Below are 12,500 nucleotides of genomic sequence, written 5' to 3' on the forward strand. Positions count from 1 at the left end.
AAAAGGTGAAAAAATGGCAAAGTGTCAAGGGAGAAATTCAGAAACCCAGGCCGAGCTGCCTGGAGCCCAGGGGCGGCTGCAAAGTCTGTGGAGAGCCGCTGTGTCCCTGGATGAAATGAGAAAAAGGGTGGAAAAATGGCAAAGTGTCAAGGGAGAAATTCAGAAACTCAGGCCGAGCTGCCTGGAGCCCAGGGGCGGCTGCAAAGTCTGTGGAGAGCCGCTGTGTCCCTGGATGAAATGAGAAAAAAGGTGAAAAAATGGCAAAGTGTCAAGGGAGAAATTCAGAAACTCAGGCCGAGCTGCCTGGAGCCCGGGGGCGGCTGCAAAGTCTGTGGAGAGCCGCTGTTGCCCTGGATGAAATGAGAAAAAGGGTGAAAAAATGGCAAAGTGTCAAGGGAAAAATTCAGAAACCCGTGCCTAGGGTCCTGGAGCCCAGGGGCCGCGGGAAAGTCTGTGGAGAGCCGCTGTGTCCCTGGATGAAATGAGAAAAAAGGTGAAAAAGTAACAAAGTGTCAAGGGAGAAATTCAGAAACCCAGGCCGAGCTGCCTGGAGCCTCAAAGCGGATAGAAATAGCGTGGAGAGCCGCTGTTAAGCCAGACGCCCTCTGGCGGACACAGGCAGGAGTTGCAGTAAATGCATTGAAGTCAATGGGCGAGAGTAACCCATGCCTTGCGTCCTGGAGCCCAGGGGCGGTTCTAAAGTCTGTGAGAGCCGCTGTGTCCCTGGATGAAATGAGAAAAAGGGTGAAAAAATGGCAAAGTGTCAAGGGAGCTAGGCAGAAACCCATGCCGAGCTGCCTGGAGCCCAGGGGCGGCTGTAAAGTCTGTGGAGTGCCGCTGTGTCCCTGGATGAAATGAGAAAAAGGGTGAAAAAATGGCAAAGTGTCAAGGGAGAAATTCAGAAACTCAGGCCGAGCTGCCTGGAGCCCAGGGGCGGCTGCAAAGTCTGTGGAGTGCCGCTGTGTCCCTGGATGAAATGAGAAAAAGGGTGAAAAAATGGCAAAGTGTCAAGGGAGAAATTCAGAAACTCAGGCCGAGCTGGCTGGAGCCCAGGGGCGGCTGCAAAGTCTGTGGAGAGCCGCTGTGTCCCTGGATGAAATGAGAAAAAAGGTGAAAAAATGGCAAAGTGTCAAGGGAGCTAGGCAGAAACCCATGCCTAGGGTCCTGGAGCCCAGGGGCGGTTCTAAAGTCTGTGAGAGCCGCTGTGTCCCTGGATGAAATGAGAAAAAGGGTGAAAAAATGGCAAAGTGTCAAGGGAGCTAGGCAGAAACCCATGCCTAGGGTCCTGGAGCCCAGGGGCGGCTGCAAAGTCTGTGGAGAGCCGCTGTGTCCCTGGATGAAATGAGAAAAAAGGTGGAAAAATGGCAAAGTGTCAAGGGAGAAATTCAGAAACTCAGGCCGAGCTGCCTGGAGCCTCAAAGCGGATAGAAATAGCGTGGAGAGCCGCTGTTAAGCCAGACGCCCTCTGGCGGACACAGGCAGGAGTTGCAGTAAATGCATTGAAGTCAATGGGCGAGAGTAAGCCATGCCTTGCGTCCTGGAGCCCAGGGGCGGTTCTAAAGTCTGTGAGAGCCGCTGTGTCCCTGGATGAATTGAGAAAAAGGGTGAAAAAATGGCAAAGTGTCAAGGGAGAAATTCAGAAACTCAGGCCGAGCTGCCTGGAGCCCAGGGGCGGCTGTAAAGTCTGTGGAGAGCCGCTGTGTCCCTGGATGAAATGAGAAAAAGGGTGAAAAAATGGCAAAGTGTCAACGGAAAAATTCAGAAACCCATGCCTAGGGTCCTGGAGCCCAGGGGCGGCTGTAAAGTCTGTGGAGAGCCGCTGTGTCCCTGGATGAATTGAGAAAAAGGGTGAAAAAATGGCAAAGTGTCAAGGGAGCTAGGCAGAAACCCATGCCTAGGGTCCTGGAGCCCAGGGGCGGCTGCAAAGTCTGTGGAGAGCCGCTGTGTCCCTGGATGAAATGAGAAAAAGGGTGGAAAAATGGCAAAGTGTCAAGGGAGCTAGGCAGAAACCCATGCCGAGCTGCCTGGAGCCCAGGGGCGGCTGTAAAGTCTGTGGAGTGCCGCTGTGTCCCTGGATGAAATGAGAAAAAGGGTGAAAAAATGGCAAAGTGTCAAGGGAGAAATTCAGAAACTCAGGCCGAGCTGCCTGGAGCCCAGGGGCGGTTCTAAAGTGTGTGGAGAGCCGCTGTGTCCCTGGATGAATTGAGAAAAAGGGTGAAAAAATGGCAAAGTGTCAAGGGAGAAATTCAGAAACTCAGGCCGAGCTGCCTGGAGCCCAGGGGCGGTTCTAAAGTGTGTGGAGAGCCGCTGTGTCCCTGGATGAATTGAGAAAAAGGGTGAAAAAATGGCAAAGTGTCAAGGGAGCTAGGCAGAAACCCATGCCTAGGGTCCTGGAGCCCAGGGGCGGCTGCAAAGTCTGTGGAAAGCCGCTGTTGCCCTGGATGAAATGAGAAAAAGGGTGAAAAAATGGCAAAGTGTCAAGGGAGCTAGGCAGAAACCCATGCCTAGGGTCCTGGAGCCCAGGGGCCGCGGGAAAGTCTGTGGAGAGCCGCTGTGTCCCTGGATGAAATGAGAAAAAAGGTGAAAAAATGGCAAAGTGTCAAGGGAGCTAGGCAGAAACCCATGCCTAGGGTCCTGGAGCCCAGGGGCGGTTCTAAAGTCTGTGAGAGCCGCTGTGTCCCTGGATGAAATGAGAAAAAGGGTGAAAAAATGGCAAAGTGTCAAGGGAGAAATTCAGAAACTCAGGCCGAGCTGGCTGGAGCCCAGGGGCGGCTGCAAAGTCTGTGGAGAGCCGCTGTGTCCCTGGATGAAATGAGAAAAAAGGTGAAAAAATGGCAAAGTGTCAAGGGAGAAATTCAGAAACTCAGGCCGAGCTGCCTGGAGCCCAGGGGCCGCGGGAAAGTCTGTGGAGAGCCGCTGTGTCCCTGGATGAAATGAGAAAAAGGGTGAAAAAATGGCAAAGTGTCAAGGGAAAAATTCAGAAACCCGTGCCTAGGGTCCTGGAGCCCAGGGGCGGCTGTAAAGTCTGTGGAGAGCCGCTGTGTCCCTGGATGAAATGAGAAAAAGGGTGAAAAAATGGCAAAGTGTCAAGGGAGCTAGGCAGAAACCCATGCCTAGGGTCCTGGAGCCCAGGGGCGGCTGCAAAGTCTGTGGAGAGCCGCTGTGTCCCTGGATGAAATGAGAAAAAGGGTGAAAAAATGGCAAAGTGTCAAGGGAGCTAGGCAGAAACCCATGCCTAGGGTCCTGGAGCCCAGGGGCCGCGGGAAAGTCTGTGGAGAGCCGCTGTGTCCCTGGATGAAATGAGAAAAAGGGTGAAAAAATGGCAAAGTGTCAAGGGAGCTAGGCAGAAACCCATGCCTAGGGTCCTGGAGCCCAGGGGCGGTTCTAAAGTCTGTGAGAGCCGCTGTGTCCCTGGATGAAATGAGAAAAAGGGTGAAAAAATGGCAAAGTGTCAAGGGAGAAATTCAGAAACTCAGGCCGAGCTGGCTGGAGCCCAGGGGCGGCTGCAAAGTCTGTGGAGAGCCGCTGTGTCCCTGGATGAAATGAGAAAAAAGGTGAAAAAATGGCAAAGTGTCAAGGGAGAAATTCAGAAACCCAGGCCGAGCTGCCTGGAGCCCGGGGGCGGCTGCAAAGTCTGTGGAGAGCCGCTGTGTCCCTGGATGAAATGAGAAAAAAGGTGAAAAAATGGCAAAGTGTCAAGGGAGCTAGGCAGAAACCCATGCCTAGGGTCCTGGAGCCCAGGGGCGGTTCTAAAGTCTGTGAGAGCCGCTGTGTCCCTGGATGAAATGAGAAAAAGGGTGAAAAAATGGCAAAGTGTCAAGGGAGAAATTCAGAAACTCAGGCCGAGCTGGCTGGAGCCCAGGGGCGGCTGCAAAGTCTGTGGAGAGCCGCTGTGTCCCTGGATGAAATGAGAAAAAAGGTGAAAAAATGGCAAAGTGTCAAGGGAGAAATTCAGAAACTCAGGCCGAGCTGCCTGGAGCCCAGGGGCCGCGGGAAAGTCTGTGGAGAGCCGCTGTGTCCCTGGATGAAATGAGAAAAAGGGTGAAAAAATGGCAAAGTGTCAAGGGAAAAATTCAGAAACCCGTGCCTAGGGTCCTGGAGCCCAGGGGCGGCTGTAAAGTCTGTGGAGAGCCGCTGTGTCCCTGGATGAAATGAGAAAAAGGGTGAAAAAATGGCAAAGTGTCAAGGGAGCTAGGCAGAAACCCATGCCTAGGGTCCTGGAGCCCAGGGGCGGCTGCAAAGTCTGTGGAGAGCCGCTGTGTCCCTGGATGAAATGAGAAAAAGGGTGAAAAAATGGCAAAGTGTCAAGGGAGCTAGGCAGAAACCCATGCCTAGGGTCCTGGAGCCCAGGGGCCGCGGGAAAGTCTGTGGAGAGCCGCTGTGTCCCTGGATGAAATGAGAAAAAGGGTGAAAAAATGGCAAAGTGTCAAGGGAGAAATTCAGAAACTCAGGCCGAGCTGGCTGGAGCCCAGGGGCGGCTGCAAAGTCTGTGGAGAGCCGCTGTGTCCCTGGATGAAATGAGAAAAAAGGTGAAAAAATGGCAAAGTGTCAAGGGAGAAATTCAGAAACCCAGGCCGAGCTGCCTGGAGCCCGGGGGCGGCTGCAAAGTCTGTGGAGAGCCGCTGTGTCCCTGGATGAAATGAGAAAAAAGGTGAAAAAATGGCAAAGTGTCAAGGGAGCTAGGCAGAAACCCATGCCTAGGGTCCTGGAGCCCAGGGGCGGTTCTAAAGTCTGTGAGAGCCGCTGTGTCCCTGGATGAAATGAGAAAAAGGGTGAAAAAATGGCAAAGTGTCAAGGGAGAAATTCAGAAACTCAGGCCGAGCTGGCTGGAGCCCAGGGGCGGCTGCAAAGTCTGTGGAGAGCCGCTGTGTCCCTGGATGAAATGAGAAAAAAGGTGAAAAAATGGCAAAGTGTCAAGGGAGAAATTCAGAAACTCAGGCCGAGCTGCCTGGAGCCCAGGGGCCGCGGGAAAGTCTGTGGAGAGCCGCTGTGTCCCTGGATGAAATGAGAAAAAGGGTGAAAAAATGGCAAAGTGTCAAGGGAAAAATTCAGAAACCCGTGCCTAGGGTCCTGGAGCCCAGGGGCGGCTGTAAAGTCTGTGGAGAGCCGCTGTGTCCCTGGATGAAATGAGAAAAAGGGTGAAAAAATGGCAAAGTGTCAAGGGAGCTAGGCAGAAACCCATGCCTAGGGTCCTGGAGCCCAGGGGCCGCGGGAAAGTCTGTGGAGAGCCGCTGTGTCCCTGGATGAAATGAGAAAAAGGGTGAAAAAATGGCAAAGTGTCAAGGGAGAAATTCAGAAACTCAGGCCGAGCTGGCTGGAGCCCAGGGGCGGCTGCAAAGTCTGTGGAGAGCCGCTGTGTCCCTGGATGAAATGAGAAAAAAGGTGAAAAAATGGCAAAGTGTCAAGGGAGAAATTCAGAAACCCAGGCCGAGCTGCCTGGAGCCCGGGGGCGGCTGCAAAGTCTGTGGAGAGCCGCTGTGTCCCTGGATGAAATGAGAAAAAAGGTGAAAAAATGGCAAAGTGTCAAGGGAGCTAGGCAGAAACCCATGCCTAGGGTCCTGGAGCCCAGGGGCGGTTCTAAAGTCTGTGAGAGCCGCTGTGTCCCTGGATGAAATGAGAAAAAGGGTGAAAAAATGGCAAAGTGTCAAGGGAGAAATTCAGAAACTCAGGCCGAGCTGGCTGGAGCCCAGGGGCGGCTGCAAAGTCTGTGGAGAGCCGCTGTGTCCCTGGATGAAATGAGAAAAAAGGTGAAAAAATGGCAAAGTGTCAAGGGAGAAATTCAGAAACTCAGGCCGAGCTGCCTGGAGCCCAGGGGCCGCGGGAAAGTCTGTGGAGAGCCGCTGTGTCCCTGGATGAAATGAGAAAAAGGGTGAAAAAATGGCAAAGTGTCAAGGGAAAAATTCAGAAACCCGTGCCTAGGGTCCTGGAGCCCAGGGGCGGCTGTAAAGTCTGTGGAGAGCCGCTGTGTCCCTGGATGAAATGAGAAAAAGGGTGAAAAAATGGCAAAGTGTCAAGGGAGCTAGGCAGAAACCCATGCCTAGGGTCCTGGAGCCCAGGGGCGGCTGCAAAGTCTGTGGAGAGCCGCTGTGTCCCTGGATGAAATGAGAAAAAGGGTGAAAAAATGGCAAAGTGTCAAGGGAGCTAGGCAGAAACCCATGCCTAGGGTCCTGGAGCCCAGGGGCCGCGGGAAAGTCTGTGGAGAGCCGCTGTGTCCCTGGATGAAATGAGAAAAAGGGTGAAAAAATGGCAAAGTGTCAAGGGAGCTAGGCAGAAACCCATGCCTAGGGTCCTGGAGCCCAGGGGCGGTTCTAAAGTCTGTGAGAGCCGCTGTGTCCCTGGATGAAATGAGAAAAAGGGTGAAAAAATGGCAAAGTGTCAAGGGAGAAATTCAGAAACTCAGGCCGAGCTGGCTGGAGCCCAGGGGCGGCTGCAAAGTCTGTGGAGAGCCGCTGTGTCCCTGGATGAAATGAGAAAAAAGGTGAAAAAATGGCAAAGTGTCAAGGGAGAAATTCAGAAACCCAGGCCGAGCTGCCTGGAGCCCGGGGGCGGCTGCAAAGTCTGTGGAGAGCCGCTGTGTCCCTGGATGAAATGAGAAAAAAGGTGAAAAAATGGCAAAGTGTCAAGGGAGCTAGGCAGAAACCCATGCCTAGGGTCCTGGAGCCCAGGGGCGGTTCTAAAGTCTGTGAGAGCCGCTGTGTCCCTGGATGAAATGAGAAAAAGGGTGAAAAAATGGCAAAGTGTCAAGGGAGAAATTCAGAAACTCAGGCCGAGCTGGCTGGAGCCCAGGGGCGGCTGCAAAGTCTGTGGAGAGCCGCTGTGTCCCTGGATGAAATGAGAAAAAAGGTGAAAAAATGGCAAAGTGTCAAGGGAGAAATTCAGAAACTCAGGCCGAGCTGCCTGGAGCCCAGGGGCCGCGGGAAAGTCTGTGGAGAGCCGCTGTGTCCCTGGATGAAATGAGAAAAAGGGTGAAAAAATGGCAAAGTGTCAAGGGAAAAATTCAGAAACCCGTGCCTAGGGTCCTGGAGCCCAGGGGCGGCTGTAAAGTCTGTGGAGAGCCGCTGTGTCCCTGGATGAAATGAGAAAAAGGGTGAAAAAATGGCAAAGTGTCAAGGGAGCTAGGCAGAAACCCATGCCTAGGGTCCTGGAGCCCAGGGGCGGCTGCAAAGTCTGTGGAGAGCCGCTGTGTCCCTGGATGAAATGAGAAAAAGGGTGAAAAAATGGCAAAGTGTCAAGGGAGCTAGGCAGAAACCCATGCCTAGGGTCCTGGAGCCCAGGGGCCGCGGGAAAGTCTGTGGAGAGCCGCTGTGTCCCTGGATGAAATGAGAAAAAGGGTGAAAAAATGGCAAAGTGTCAAGGGAGAAATTCAGAAACTCAGGCCGAGCTGGCTGGAGCCCAGGGGCGGCTGCAAAGTCTGTGGAGAGCCGCTGTGTCCCTGGATGAAATGAGAAAAAAGGTGAAAAAATGGCAAAGTGTCAAGGGAGAAATTCAGAAACCCAGGCCGAGCTGCCTGGAGCCCGGGGGCGGCTGCAAAGTCTGTGGAGAGCCGCTGTGTCCCTGGATGAAATGAGAAAAAAGGTGAAAAAATGGCAAAGTGTCAAGGGAGCTAGGCAGAAACCCATGCCTAGGGTCCTGGAGCCCAGGGGCCGCGGGAAAGTCTGTGGAGAGCCGCTGTGTCCCTGGATGAAATGAGAAAAAGGGTGAAAAAATGGCAAAGTGTCAAGGGAGAAATTCAGAAACTCAGGCCGAGCTGGCTGGAGCCCAGGGGCGGCTGCAAAGTCTGTGGAGAGCCGCTGTGTCCCTGGATGAAATGAGAAAAAAGGTGAAAAAATGGCAAAGTGTCAAGGGAGAAATTCAGAAACCCAGGCCGAGCTGCCTGGAGCCCGGGGGCGGCTGCAAAGTCTGTGGAGAGCCGCTGTGTCCCTGGATGAAATGAGAAAAAAGGTGAAAAAATGGCAAAGTGTCAAGGGAGAAATTCAGAAACCCAGGCCGAGCTTCCTGGAGCCCGGGGGCGCCTGCAAAGTCTGTGGAGAGCCGCTGTGTCCCTGGATGAAATGAGAAAAAGGGTGGAAAAATGGCAAAGTGTCAAGGGAGCTAGGCAGAAACCCATGCCTAGGGTCCTGGAGCCCAGGGGCGGTTCTAAAGTCTGTGAGAGCCGCTGTGTCCCTGGATGAAATGAGAAAAAGGGTGAAAAAGTAACAAAGTGTCAAGGGAGAAATTCAGAAACCCAGGCCGAGCTGCCTGGAGCCTCAAAGCGGATAGAAATAGCGTGGAGAGCCGCTGTTAAGCCAGACGCCCTCTGGCGGACACAGGCAGGAGTTGCAGTAAATGCATTGAAGTCAATGGGCGAGAGTACCCAATGCGCCAAAAAAGTGCTGAAAATATGACAAAGTGTCAAATGAATGGGAGTCAATGGGCGAGAGTACCCAATGCGCCAAAAAAGTGCTGAAAATATGACAAAGTGTCAAATGAATGGGAGTCAATGGGCGAGAGTACCCAATGCACAAAAAAAGTGCTGAAAAAGTCCACACGAGCCTAGTCAGAAATGCAGGCCGAGGCGGCTAAAGCCCCAAAGCGGCTATAAAAAGCGTGGAGAGCCGCTGTCGCCCCGGAGGAACGGAGAAAAAGTGCTGAAAAAAGGCCTAAATCCTAACGGACCTAGGCGGAAGTGCAGGCGAGGCGGCAGGAGTCTGAAAACCGCTATAAAAAGCGTGGAGAGCCGCTGTCGCCCCGGAGAAACGGAGAAAAAGTGCTGAAAAAAGGCCTAAATCCTAACGGACCTAGGCGGAAGTGCAGGCGAGGCGGCAGGAGTCTGAAAACGGCTATAAAATGCGTGGAGAGCCGCTGTCGCCCCGGAGAAACGGAGAAAAAGTGCTGAAAAAAGGCCTAAATCCTAACGGACCGAGGCGGAAGTGCAGGCGAGGCGGCAGGAGTCTGAAAACGGCTATAAAATGCGTGGAGAGCCGCTGTCGCCCCGGAGGAACGGAGAAAAAGTGCTGAAAAAAGGCCTAAATCCTAACGGACCGAGGCGGAAGTGCAGGCGAGGCGGCAGGAGTCTGAAAACGGCTATAAAATGCGTGGAGAGCCGCTGTCGCCCCGGAGGAACGGAGAAAAAGTGCTGAAAAAAGGCCTAAATCCTAACGGACCGAGGCGGAAGTGCAGGCGAGGCGGCAGGAGTCTGAAAACGGCTATAAAATGCGTGGAGAGCCGCTGTCGCCCCGGAGGAACGGAGAAAAAGTGCTGAAAAAAGGCCTAAATCCTAACGGACCGAGGCGGAAGTGCAGGCGAGGCGGCAGGAGTCTGAAAACGGCTATAAAATGCGTGGAGAGCCGCTGTCGCCCCGGAGGAACGGAGAAAAAGTGCTGAAAAAAGGCCTAAATCCTAACGGACCGAGGCGGAAGTGCAGGCGAGGCGGCAGGAGTCTGAAAGCGGCTATAAAACGCGTGGAGAGCCGCTCGGATGATTTTTCAAAGTGTCAAATGAATGGGAGTGAATGGGGCAGAGTACCCAATGTGTAAAAAAAGTGCTGAAAAAACGACAAAGTCCACACGAGCCTAGTCAGAAATGCAGTCCGAGGCGGCTGGAGCCCCAAAGCGGCTATAAAACGCGTGGAGAGCCGCTCGGATGATTTTTCAAAGTGTCAAATGAATGGGAGTGAATGGGGCAGAGTACCCAATGTGTAAAAAAAGTGCTGAAAAAACGACAAAGTCCACACGAGCCTAGTCAGAAATGCAGTCCGAGGCGGCTGGAGCCCCAAAGCGGCTATAAAACGCGTGGAGAGCCGCTCGGATGATTTTTCAAAGTGTCAAATGAATGGGAGTGAATGGGGCAGAGTACCCAATGTGTAAAAAAAGTGCTGAAAAAACGACAAAGTCCACACGAGCCTAGTCAGAAATGCAGTCCGAGGCGGCTGGAGCCCCAAAGCGGCTATAAAACGCGTGGAGAGCCGCTCGGATGATTTTTCAAAGTGTGAAATGAATGGGAGTGAATGGGGCGGAGTACCCAATGCGCGAAAAAAGTGCTGAAAAAACGACAAAGTCCACACGAGCCTAGTCAGAAATGCAGTCCGAGGCGGCTGGAGCCCCAAAGCGGCTATAAAACGCGTGGAGAGCCGCTCGGATGATTTTTCAAAGTGTGAAATGAATGGGAGTGAATGGGGCGGAGTACCCAATGCGCGAAAAAAGTGCTGAAAAAACGACAAAGTCCACACGAGCCTAGTCAGAAATGAAGGCCGAGGCGGCTGGAGCCCCAAAGCGGCTATAAAATGCGTGGAGAGCCGCTCGGATGATTTTTCTAAGTGTGAAATGAATGGGAGTGAATGGGGCGGAGTACCCAATGCGCGAAAAAAGTGCTGAAAAAACGACAAAGTGTCAAATGAATGGGAGTGAATGGGCGGAGTACCCAATGCGTGAAAAAAGGTCTGGAAAAACGACAAAGTGTCAAATGAATGGGAGTCAATGGGCGGAGTACCCAATGCGCGAAAAAAGTGCTGAAAAAATGACAAAGTGTCAAATGAATGGGAGTCAATGAGTGTTTTGGTCGACCAGGAAAAAACGCGTTTACGGGAGAGGGTAAATCAGCCGAGAGGGGGGGGGGGGGTATACTTTACCCTCTCCCGTAAATGCCATTTTTCCTGGTTGACCAAAACACCTCCAGCACGATTTCGGAAACCCAGTTTTTAGAAACACTGACCTCCAGGGGAAGTACCGAGAAAAGCACACTTTTGAATCCGCTTTTGACGCACTGAAACACGGACGTGAGCTGGGGCTGTGCCGCTCTTGGAAAACCCCTGGAGGTTATTTTCTAAAACGGGTTTCCGCGTCCCCCTGGGCGCCCGTGTTGGGCCGCGCAAGGCGGTCCGGGCTGCCCACCCCATCTGAGTGCCCCGTTGGGCCGCGTGCATGGCAGGCATCCAAGGAAGGCTGATGAGCAGCGGTGATGATGATGATGAGACACCAGCTGCAATTTTGACAAAGTGTCACCTCTCAAGCATTTCCAAGCGTGACACAAACAAAAGGGAACGGGAACTTTGATATGAGTGACTTGTGCTTCTTTTTCTCTAAGTGTCACTCCACAGCTGGCACCCAGGCTGTGTGACGCAGGTGTCCGACGAGGAGCGCCCGCGATGGGCCGCGTCAGGCGGCCCGGGCCGCGCTATCACCTCCGGATGACAACATCCAAAGGAGCACGTTGGTGCTTGCTGGGAGTTTGCGCACGCGATAGGCGACGCCTGGCGGCCCTGGCCGCGCCTCGCCAGCGGGTAATGACGACCGCGAGCGCCATGCTGCGCCGATGGAGCTGTCCGAGGAGCGAGAGCGCCCGCCATGGGCGGCATCCGGCGGCCCCTGGCCGTGCTTCGTCTGCGGGTCGCTCTCCACCTCCGGGTGGCCAATCCGAGGTGTCCGCAAAGTGTGTGCGCTCGCCATGGGCGGCATCCGGCGGCCTCTGGCCGTGCTTCGTCTGCGGGTGCACACTCGGAGCGAGGCTCCTGCTCGCTCCGGCGCGGTAGCTTTGTCCGCGCTCCACCTCCGGGTGGCGAATCCCAAAAAGCAGCACTTTGGTGCTACGAAGGTGTCAGAAGAGTGTGTGCGCCCGCCATGGGCGGCATCCGGCGGCCTCTGGCCGTGCTTCGTCTGCGGGTGCACACTAGGCGCGGTGGCTTTGTCCGCGCTCCACCTCCGGGTGGCGAATCCCAAAAAGCAGCACTTGGGTGCTTCGTAGGTGTCAGAAAAGTGTGTGCGCCCGCCATGGGCGGCATCCGGCGGCCTCTGGCCGTGCTTCGTCTGCGGGCGCACACTCGGAGCGAGGCTGCTGCTCGCTCCGGCGCGGTGGCTGGGTCCGCGCTCCACCTCCGGGTGGCGGAAGGAATCGAAAAGGAGCACTTTGCTGCTTCGCAGGTGTCAGAGGAGTGGGAGCGCCCGCCATGGGCGGCATCCGGCGGCCCCTGGCCGTGCTTCGTCTGCGGGTCGCTCTCCACCTCCGGGTGGCCCACTCCAAAGAAAATAAAAAAGGAGCCCAGCTCGCTGGAAGGCAAGCTGAGGCTCCGGCGCGGGTAAGAGGGGCCCGCGCCTCACCTCCGGGTGTCCGACAAAGAGGAGCCGAGTGTGCTCATTGGAGGCCAGTGGGACCTCCGGCGCGGTAGCAGGGCCCGCGCTTCACCTCCGGGTGTCCGACAGAGAGGAGCCGAGTGCTCACTGGAGGCGAGTGACACCTCCGGCGCGGCCACCCGGGGGGCCATTGCCCCCCACCCGGCCGCGCTCGCACGCACCCCAACCCCCTGAGCCCCCACTGACCTAGCGGTAAACCAGACCCGCCTTTGGAGGGCCCCCGCCGGCCGGCCGTGGTGCCGGTGTTCGGGCGGACGGCTCCTCCAGCCTGCGGGTTGGCCTCAATGGGCAAGTGCACATGGCACCCGTGAAGCCGATGATTGCCGAGGCAGCGGTTCGCCGTCCCCTCGTCACACGCGTGTCGCACTCTGCCCGACCTATCGGTAGCGAGATCGA

The sequence above is a fragment of the Dunckerocampus dactyliophorus genome, unplaced genomic scaffold, assembly GCF_027744805.1.
Source record: "Dunckerocampus dactyliophorus isolate RoL2022-P2 unplaced genomic scaffold, RoL_Ddac_1.1 HiC_scaffold_126, whole genome shotgun sequence".
NCBI classification, from domain to species: Eukaryota; Metazoa; Chordata; class Actinopteri; order Syngnathiformes; family Syngnathidae; genus Dunckerocampus; species Dunckerocampus dactyliophorus.